The following is an 11,222-nucleotide window of genomic DNA, read 5'->3' on the forward strand; positions in this document are numbered from 1 at the left end:
GAATGTTGGAGTTAGCTATACAGGGTTGAGGTTGATTCCAAAATATATATAGTTTGAGTTGTGATCAATACTGAGACACGTATACACTGGGTCGTGGATTGATTCAAGATAATATTTATTGATTTATTTCTGTACATCTAACTGTGGACAACTAGTTGTAGGTTACTAACGAGGACAGCTGACTTAATAAACTTAAAACATCAAAATATATTAAAAGTGTTGTAAATATATTTTGAACATACTTTAATATATATGTATATATTGTTATAGGATCGTGAATCAACAGTGGCCGAGTCTTACTTCTCGACGAAGTAAAAATCTGTGAAAGTGAGTTATAGTCCCACTTTTAAAATCTAATATTTTTGGGATGAGAATACATGCAGGTTTTATAAAGGATTTACAAAATAGACACAAGTACGTGAAACTACATTCTATGGTTGAATTATCGAAATCGAATATGCCCCTTTTTATTAAGTCTGGTAATCTAAGAATTAGGGAACAGACACCCTAATTGACGCGAATCCTAAAGATAGATCTATTGGGCCTAACAAACCCCATCCAAAGTACCGGATGCTTTAGTACTTCGAAATTTATATCATATCCGAAGGGTGTCCCGGAATGATGGGGATATTCTTATATATGCATCTTGTTAATGTTGGTTACCAGGTGTTCACCATATGAATGATTTTTATCTCTATGTATGGGATGTGTATTGAAATATGAAATCTTGTGGTCTATTGTTACGATTTGATATATATAGGTTAAACCTATAACTCACCAACATTTTTGTTGACGTTTAAAGCATGTTTATTCTCAGGTGAATATTAAGAGCTTCCGCTGTTGCATACTAAAATAAGGACAAGATTTGGAGTCCATGTTTATACGATATTGTGTAAAAACTGCATTCAAGAAACTGATTTCGATGTAACATATTTGTATTGTAAACCATTATGTAATGGTCGTGTGTAAACAGGATATTTTAGATTATCATTATTTGATAATCTACGTAAAACTTTATAAACCTTTATTTATGAAATAAAGGTTATGGTTTGTTTTAAAAATGAATGCAGTATTTGAAAAACGTCTCATATAGAGGTCAAAACCTCGCAACGAAATCAATTAATATGGAACGTTTTTAATCAATAAGAACGGGACATTTCAATCCAAGGATCCTTTGAAGCTAGAACAATTTTTCTCATTTCCAGTAGGTTTATCCAAGGAACTTGAGGTAGTAATGATGTTCATAACATCATTCGATTCATACATATAAAGCTATCTTATTCGAAGGTTTAAACTTGTAATCACTAGAACATAGTTTCGTTAATTCTAAACTTGTTCGCAAATAAAAGTTAATCCATCTAACTTGACTTTTAAAATGAACTAAACACATGTTCTATATCTATATGATATGCTAACTTAATGATTTAAAACCTGGAAACACGAAAAACACCGTAAAACCGGATTTACGCCGTCGTAGTAACACCGCGGGCTGTTTTGGGTTAGTTAATTAAAAACTATGATAAAATTTGATTTAAAAGTTGTTATTCTGGGAAAATGATTTTTATTATGAACATGAAACTATATCCAAAAATTATGGTTAAACTCAAAGTGGAAGTATGTTTTCTAAAATGGTCATCTAGACGTCGTTCTTTCGACTTAAATGACTACCTTTACAAAAACGACTTGTAACTTATTTTTCCGACTATAAACCTATACTTTTTCTGTTTAGATTCATAAAATCGAGTTCAATATGAAACCATAGCAATTTGATTCACTCAAAACGGATTTAAAATGAAGAAGTTATGGGTAAAACAAGATTGGATAATTTTTCTCATTTTAGCTACGTGAAAATTGATAACAAATCTATTCCAACCATAACTTAATCAACTTATATTATATATTATGTAATCTTGAGATACCATAGACACGTATACAATGTTTTGACCTATCATGTCGACACATCTATATATATTTCGGAACAACCATAGACACTCTATATGTGAATGTTGGAGTTAGCTATACAGGGTTGAGGTTGATTCCAAAATATATATAGTTTGAGTTGTGATCAATACTAAGATACGTATACACTGGGTCGTGGATTGATTCAAGGTAATATTTATCGATTTATTTCTGTACATCTAACTGTGGACAACTAGTTGTAGGTTACTAACGAGGACACCTGACTTAATAAACTTAAAACATCAAAATATATTAAAAGTGTTGTAAATATATTTTGAACATACTTTGATATATATGTATATATTGTTATAGGTTCGTGAATCAACCAGTGGCCAAGTCTTACTTCCCGACGAAGTAAAAATCTGTGAAAGTGAGTTATAGTCCTACTTTTAAAATCTAATATTTTTGGGATGAGAATACATGCAGGTTTTATAAATAATTTACAAAATAGACACAAGTACGTGAAACTACATTCTATGGTTGAATTATCGAAATCGAATATGCCCCTTTTATTAAGTCTGGTAATCTAAGAATTAGGGAACAGACACCCTAATTGACCCATCCAAAGTACCGGATGCTTTAGTACTTCGAAATTTATATCATATCCCAAGGGTGTCCCGGAATGATGGAGATATTCTTATATATGCATCTTGTTAATGTCGGTTACCAGGTGTTCACCATATGAATGATTTTTATCTCTATGTATGGGATGTGTCTTGAAATATGAAATCTTGTGGTCTATTGTTACGATTTGATATATATATATATATATAGTTTAAACCTATAACTCACCAACATTTTTGTTGACGTTTAAAGCATGTTTATTCTCAGGTGAATACTAAGAGCTTCCGATGTTGCATACTAAAATAAGGACAAGATTTGGAGTCCATGTTTGTATGATATTATGTAAAAACTGCATTCAAGAAACTGATTTCGATGTAACATATTTGTATTGTAAACCATTATGTAATGGTCGTGTGTAAACATGATATTTTAGATTATCATTATTTGATAATCTACGTAAAGCTTTTTAAACCTTTATTTATGAAATAAAGGTTATGGTTTGTTTTAAAAATGAATGCAGTCTTTGAAAAACGTCTCATATAGAGGTCAAAACCTCGCAATGAAATCAATTAATATGGAACGTTTTTAATCAATAAGAACGGGACATTTCAATGTACCCACTTGCTATATTTGTGGGCAAAAAGGTCACATCTCTCATGATTGCCCCAACTCACCTTCCACACCCAAATTTACTTGTTTCAATTGTGGTAAAGAAGGGCACAAAAGGCCCGAGTGTCCCGAGTTGCGCAATGATAATGTTAAACGGTTAGAGAAGGCGACGGGTACAGCGAGCGGTTGCAACTATTTGATGACCAATGATGAAGTCAAACAATCGAACGAAGTTGTCTTAGGTACTTTCATGGTCAATTCTAATCCGGCAAGGATTTTTTTTTATAGCGGTGCAAATTTGTCGTTTGTGTCTCCTAAATTTGTGCCTAAACTTAATAGACCGTTAGCTAAGTTAAGTCATCCGGTAGAAGTCGAAATAGCAGACGGCAAGACGGTGCTAGTGGTCGACGTGCGTAAAAATTGTGATGTTGTGTTTGGTGCCGAAAACTTTAAGATAGATCTCATTCCGATGACCTTGGGCGATTTCAATATTGTTGTGGGTATGGATTGGCTCGATCATAATAGAGCCGATATTGCATGCCATGAAAAATTTATTCGTGTGAAGACCCCAAGTGGGGGAGAGTTAATTATTCATGGCGATAAGCGAAGAAGACTTGTGCCGATATGTTCTTTTGCACGGGCATGTCGTTTCCTTGTTAGTGGTGGCATGGCCTTTCTTGCCCATGTTGTTGATACTCGTGATGAGTCATCACCCATTCGTGAAATTCCGGTGGTTAGTGAATTTGAACACGTTTTTCCAGATGAGTTACCGGGTTTTCCGGCAGAAAGACAAGTTGAATTTCGCATTGAGTTAGTTCCGGGGGCTACTCCCATTGCTAAAACTCCTTATCGTTTAGCACCAACGGAAATGCAAGAGTTGTTAAATTAAACCCAAGAGTTGCTTGAAAAGGGTTTTATTCGACCGAGTGCTTCACCATGGGGCGCTCCGGTTTTATTCGTGAAAAATAAGGATGGTAGTATGCGGATGTGCATCGATTACCGGGAGTTGAATAAAGTGACGATCAAGAATCGTTATCCTTTGCCTAGGATTGACGATTTGTTTGACCAACTCCAAGATGCAACGTATTTCTCTAAAATCGACCTACGGTTCGGCTGTCACCAAATGCGGGTCCGTGAGGAAGATATCGAGAAAACGGCTTTTCGAACGCGTTATGGGCATTTTGAGTTTGTGGTTATGCCTTTTGGTCTTACAAATGCACCGGCAGCATTCATGGACCTTATGAACCGAGTGTGCCAACCTATGTTGGACAAGTCGGTAATTGTGTTCATCGATGATATACTTGTTTATTCGAAGAGTATGAACGAACATGAACGTCATTTGCGTGAAGTATTGAAGAAGTTACGAAAGGAGAAATTGTATGCTAAGTTCTCCAAATGTGAATTTTGGCTAAGGGAGGTTCAATTCCTTGGTCACATTGTGAACAAAGACGGTATTCAAGTAGATCCGGGGAAGATAGAGATGGTGAAGAGTTGGAGACAACCGAATACGCCTACGGAAATTCGAAGTTTTCTCGGATTGGCCGGTTATTATCGTCGGTTTATCCAAGACTTTTCTAAGATCGCTTCTTCATTGACGAAATTGATGAGGAAGAACGCGAGGTTTGTTTGGGAGAACGAACAAGAAATTGGTTTTCAATTGTTAAAGGAGAAGTTGTGTCAAGCTCCGGTGTTGGTGTTGCCGGAAGGTGTGGAAGACATGACGGTTTATTGTGATGCTTCTCTAAATGGGCTCGGGTGTGTTCTTATGCAAAGGGGTAAAGTCATCGCTTATGCCTCTCGACAATTAAAGGAACACAAGACGAGATATCCGACTCATGATCTTGAGTTGGCGGCGGTTGTACATGCGTTGAAAATTTGGCGCCATTACTTGTATGGTGTCAAAAGTACGATTTATTCGGATCATAAGAGTTTGAAACATCTCTTTAATCAACAAGATTTGAATTATCGTCAACGTAGGTGGATGGATGTGGTAAAAGACTATGATTGTGAGATACTTTATCATCCGGGCAAGGCGAATGTGGTCGCGGATGCGTTAAGTTGAAAGAGTCATCACCCGGCGTTACGATTGGGATTGTTACGTATGATTATTACTAATGATTTTCTTGTAAAGCTTGGTGAGATTCAAATAGAGGCTTACGTTCACAACAAACACGAAGAACGAATTGTAGAGCAATCGGAGTTCATCACAATGGGCTCGCGTGGTTTGTTGTCTTTTCAAGAAAGAGTGTGGGTGCCTAAGATGGGTGATTACCGGCGAGTGCTACTTGATGAAGCACATAAGTCAAAGTATTCCATTCATCCGGGCGCGACGAAAATGTATCATGATTTAAGGAAAGATTATTGGTGGCCAGGTATGAAACGTGATGTTGTGAAGTATGTGGAGCTATGTGTCACGTGTTTGCAAGTTAAGGCCGAGCACCAAAAGCCGTATGGTAAGTTACAACCGTTAGAAATCCCAAAATGGAAATGGGAGCACATTACCATGGATTTCGTTACAAAGTTACCTAAAACGACGAGAACCCAATTTGATTCGATTTGGGTGATTGTTGATCGATTGACAAAAGGTGCTTTGTTTCTTCCCATTTGGGAAGCGATATCGTCGGAGACCTTGGCTAAGTTGTTTATCAATGAAGTCATCTCTCGACATGGAGTTCCTATATCTATTATTTCGGATCGAGATACCCGTTTTACATCTCTATTTTGGGAAAAGTTTCACGAAGATATGGGTACACAATTGAAGTTGAGCACAGCATACCATCCTCAAACGGACGGTCAAATCGAACGTACTAATCAAACTTTGGAAGATATGTTACGAGCGTGCATTATTGATTTCGGTGGTAGTTGGGATGAGCATTTGCCTTTGGTGGAATTCTCGTACAATAATAGTTATCATACTAGTATCGGGATGCCGCCATATGAGATGCTTTATGGGCGTAGGTGTCGAACCCCGATTTGTTGGGGTGAAGTGGGACAAAAGGAGATCGGGAGTACCGATTTGGTTTTAGAGACGAATAGCAAGTTCGATACGATTCGAGAGCATTTGAAAAAGGCTCAAGATAGGCAAAAGTCGTATGCCGACAAACGTAGATGAACGATTGAATTTCAAGAAGGTGACATGGTGATGCTTAAGGTTTCGCCATGGAAAGGTATTATTCGATTTTGAAAACGGGAAAAGTTAGCTCCTCGGTTTATTGGACCGTTTAAGGTTTTAGCCCGTGTTGGTGAAGTCGCGTATCGTTTGGAATTACCCGAAGAGCTTGCGGGGATCCATAATACATTTCATGTATCCCATCTTCGTAAGTGTCTTGCGGATGATTCATCTTGGGTGCCTTTAGATGAGATTGAGCTAAACAATAAGTTAGAGTATATTGAGCAGCCGATCGCTATACTCGATGAGAAGGTCAAGAGGTTGAGACATAAAAAGGTAAGGACCTTTAACGTCCAATGGCATCGTAGTAAAGGTTCTGAATTTACTTGGGAGCCCGAAGAGTTCGTGTTGGTTTATCTTCCAGCTTGTCATGCGGCTTGGATCGCGATGACGCGCTCTGATTCAAGTGGGGGAGAGTTGTAACATCCCGTTTTTCTCGTACGTATTTAAAGGTACATACTTAATCAATTGTACGTTTGTAACTCATTAGATTATGCGTGATTGTATATATATATATATATATATATATATATATATATATATATATATATATATATATATATATATATATATATATATATATATATATATATATATATATATATATATATATGTACTTGTTAATGTGTGAGTACATAAGTTTATAAATGAGTTCGATTAGCATTAAGTCTTGTGAGACTTAGATATGAGGTTTAGGCGTGTATTGGAAGCATGAACGAATTGAGTGTGTATGAATTTCCCTTTGTAAAACCATGATCAGAACATGGGTTAAAAAGGGTTAAATTTCCCTTTGTAGGTCGCGCCGAGACAAAATGTGCCGCGCCGCGGCAGTACTGCTGGACAGGATCCGGACTTAGCTCTTTTTAAGAGATTTTGAGGGGCAATTTGGTAATTTGATGTCTAGATCAGATTGGAGCATTAAATCTGCACCACTTGTTCATTTAATTCATTTCCTTTTTCTATTTTCTTTCATTTTCTCTCCCAAAACTTAAAACCCATTTGAATTAAAAGTGAGATTTGAGAGTGAAGGATTGAGGGTTGATCTTTGGAGCAAGAATTAAAGTTGTTCCTTGTGTCTCTAGCTACACGTTGATAGTCTCGGTAAGTTCTAACTTTATGTTTTAAGTTTTAATTGGTTAATGGTTAGGGTTTTGGTTACTAGAGACTTGTATGACCCATTTGAGGGTAAAATGGGTGAATTTGGGTTATGTTGTTGTAATAAAACCCTAATGGCCACAAACTAGGGTTTTGGTCTTGTGATTTGAGGTTGTAAGTGTCAAATGGTATTGCTAGTCACTAATACACTTTTGGATTTATGAAAGAAGTGTTAATGGGTAAGTTTGACTTGATTGTGAGGCTAAGTAATTAAAATGGGTCAAAATGTACTAGTTGACTTAGTTTGGGTGAAATGGGTATGAATTACCCTAAGTTTGTGTTAGTTGAGGTTAGAAGACTTTAATTCACTAGCTTTAGTGGTTAAAGTCGGGTCTTGGCCATTTAAGGGCGGTTTTGGTGTGTTGAGTCATTTAATGCGAATTAAGTCATTAAATGCTCAAGTATTGTGTAATGTGTTTAATTCCACTAGTGTGTAATTGATTGTGTACTTATGTAAATAGGTACTTTGTTTTGAAGTCTTCGGAAGCATTAAATCACCACCGAGGTGTTAAGGTGAGTGGAATAAGTATACTTGTACGTATATGATGTGCTTATTTGTACGTAAGGATATGCGTTGTCCTAGTTAGTGTTATATGTGTTGTACACTAACGATTTACGAATGGATATGTGTTGTCTAATTTAGCAACATATGTGTTGTACGCTAACGGTTTATTAAATGGATATGTGTTGTCCAAGTTGGTGATATATGTGTTGTACACTAATGATCTTATGAGCGGATATGTGTTGTCCAAGGGTTGGTGATATATGAGTTGTGCACTAACGGTTGTTCTGAACACCGATGGGAAGTTTGAGTACCATTCCTTTTGCTATTGGTTAACCATGGTTGTGTGAATTTGGTGTTAGCATATTTAATATTGAACTATATGCTATTGGTGTTGCTAGCTTCTTATAAATTGTGGATAGTAGTTTATGCATGAGGTTTGCATGGTTGTCGTATTGCTAGCTTGTATGCGGTGTTGTGTAAGTGTTTGCAAATGAGTAGGTTATATATGAACATGTATACTTATTACACTCACTAAGCATTAGCTTACCCCTCTCGTTGTTTATCTTTTAGTCGCAGGTGCGGATAAGGGCAAAGGGGTTATCGGGCATTAGGTGGCCCTTGATGATGTTTTGTTGAAGCTTGGAAGTTGGCCTAACGTTTTGGGTAGTTTAGTCCCAAACCATGCTCGAGTGTCGTTTGGATTATAAACTATCATTGTAGTGGGTCAAACTTTTATTAAACATTAATTAATGGACTTCGTGCCTTCTGTAAACATTTAAATTGTTGTATGTTTAAATGGAACTTGTGGAATGGTTTACATATTTAATTGGCGCGTAAATGTGTATTATTTAAAAAAAAAATATTATCGTATGGAATACGGGTTGAATTGTTTCAATACTTAAGGCTTAACTTATTCACTTTTAAACTTTCGGGGACAATATACTGACCTAGTAACCTTTGACTTAGGTTGAGGACCTTTCGAACCGACTTACTACTTGCATACCTTTCATATCGACTTTACCGCACATTCACTGTGAGTTATAGCTTCCCTTTTTTACTTTAACTATTTTTGGGACTGAGAATACATACGCTTTTTATGTTTTACATACTAGACACGAGTACTTAAACTTTATATATGTGTGGGTGACATAACTGCACAAAGATTCCCCTTAGCTCGGTAACGTTTAGTCATCGGTTTAACGCGAATCTTAGATATGGATCCATAGGGTTTGACATCCCCACTCGGGCTAGTGGCGCTAGCATTCAACGGGTGTTTAATACTTCGTAAACTTACGCACTTGCCAGGTGTACTTTTAGGGGGTGATATTACTTGTTAAGTTAGTTACCGGGTGCCCACGTATAAGCATATACTTTTCATACTGTTTTGAATACGAAATCTCGTGGTCTACATTACATTACTGATTACAAACAAACTATAGCTCACCAACATTCATGTTGACTTTTTAAGCATGTATTCCTCAGGTGCTTAGACGTTGCTGCTTCCGCTGTTAGACTTGCTATTATAGTCTTGGTGTTAGACTTGCTGTTACAGACTCGCTGTGTTAGACTTCTGCTGCATTGTTTAGAGATGTCTCAAGCATGGAACTTTTATTTTGCATTCACAACTTATGTTATTTTTGAATAATGGCTTTGGAATGAGCAAATGCACAGCGGAAGATTTCTTTCATACCTGAGAATAAACATGCTTTCAAGTGTCAACCAAAAGGTTGGTGAGTTCATAGGTTTATCATAAACAATAAAATTCATCATTTTGATAGACCACAAGATTTAAATACAGTACACCTAATCTCGTGTACTAAACCATTTTTCATAATGTTTCACAGAGTAGGTTCGTATCCTTTTCTCCCTCGTAGGTTGCCTCGCAATTTTTAAATAACCGTACACATTGTAACATCCCGTCTTTTTCCGTTTACTTTTCTGTTTAACTATTTAAATTCCGTTATATGATTATGACATCCCTCGTTAATACGCGTTTTAAAAATATCTCGTTTAGGTAATTCACGCACCCGCAACCGAACTCGAGGGACTAGTTTCGCCAAAGAGCCAAAGAGGTGACTAACTTGTGACTAGTCACCCCACCACCTATCCTTTTTCATTTTCATTTTCCTTTTCTTCTTCTACTTCCACATTTTCTTTCAATTCTCCATTTTGAAGAATCATCATCTAAATCCAAGCTAGCGGGTGTCTTGCAAAACAAATTACATACTTGGAATCCTTGCAACTTCCTCTTCGATTCCATACCGACTTCATTACATTTGGGTAACTTTCTAAAATCACTAGATTTGGTGTTCTTGATATTTTTAACTTATAAAGTTGTTAATTAGTGTCTATGGCTCAAGTCTAACAGGAATATATGATTCATATGTTCGATTTTGTTATTTGAAGTAACTAGCATGAACATAAACTTTGGTGTGTTTGATTTGGCGATTTGGTTGATTGAATGATGTTAAATGCCATAAATGCATGTATTAAATGTGTTCCTAACATCACTAGCTTCAATTTCATGTGTAGGTTGCTTGAGAAAACTCCATAAACTTGATTAGTGATTTTGGTGAATTTGGGTTAAGGTTTGATAAGCTTGAAATGAATATTTGATGCATTGAATGCCATGAATTATTGTTAGTAAGTAGTTAGTTGTATTGTATGCTCGATTACCTACAAAACGGCATGTTGTATGTATGCATTAAATGCCCGAATCATAAATGTGCACTTATCAAATTTGAGTATTAAATGTGTGCATTAATTGATCATTTACTTTGGAAAGCCGATTGTTACAAATAATGTTTTTGGTTGGTGAAATGTATTTAGTTGTGTTCTTTGTCAAATTACCTTTCTAACGATATAAAATACGAGTTCTAAGTGTTAGTGGTTGGCGAGTTATGCTTGAAAGTGTTTTGAATTGAGACTTGGACATTTGAGACTGACCAGGTACCAGCTCCCGTGTATTGTCGCGGCGCGGCAATCCTGGGTCGCGGCGCGGCCTATGCCGTGTTCAGGTTCTGACCTACATGTCAATTATATGAAAAATGTTTGGCACCCTATGGACCTCCGATTCACACGAGACTTGTTCTAACATGTTCATGTATGAATAAAAACCTCAGAAAAATAGTTCGGGACCCGACCCGAACGTGTTGACTTTTTTGTTGACTTTGACCGACCAAAGTTTGACTTTTTTTCAAACTTAACCACATGATTATGCAACCTTCCTAATTTGTTTCTATATTTGTATCTTGCATGAAA

The sequence above is a fragment of the Rutidosis leptorrhynchoides genome, chromosome 3 (assembly GCF_046630445.1).
Source record: "Rutidosis leptorrhynchoides isolate AG116_Rl617_1_P2 chromosome 3, CSIRO_AGI_Rlap_v1, whole genome shotgun sequence".
NCBI classification, from domain to species: domain Eukaryota; kingdom Viridiplantae; phylum Streptophyta; class Magnoliopsida; order Asterales; family Asteraceae; genus Rutidosis; species Rutidosis leptorrhynchoides.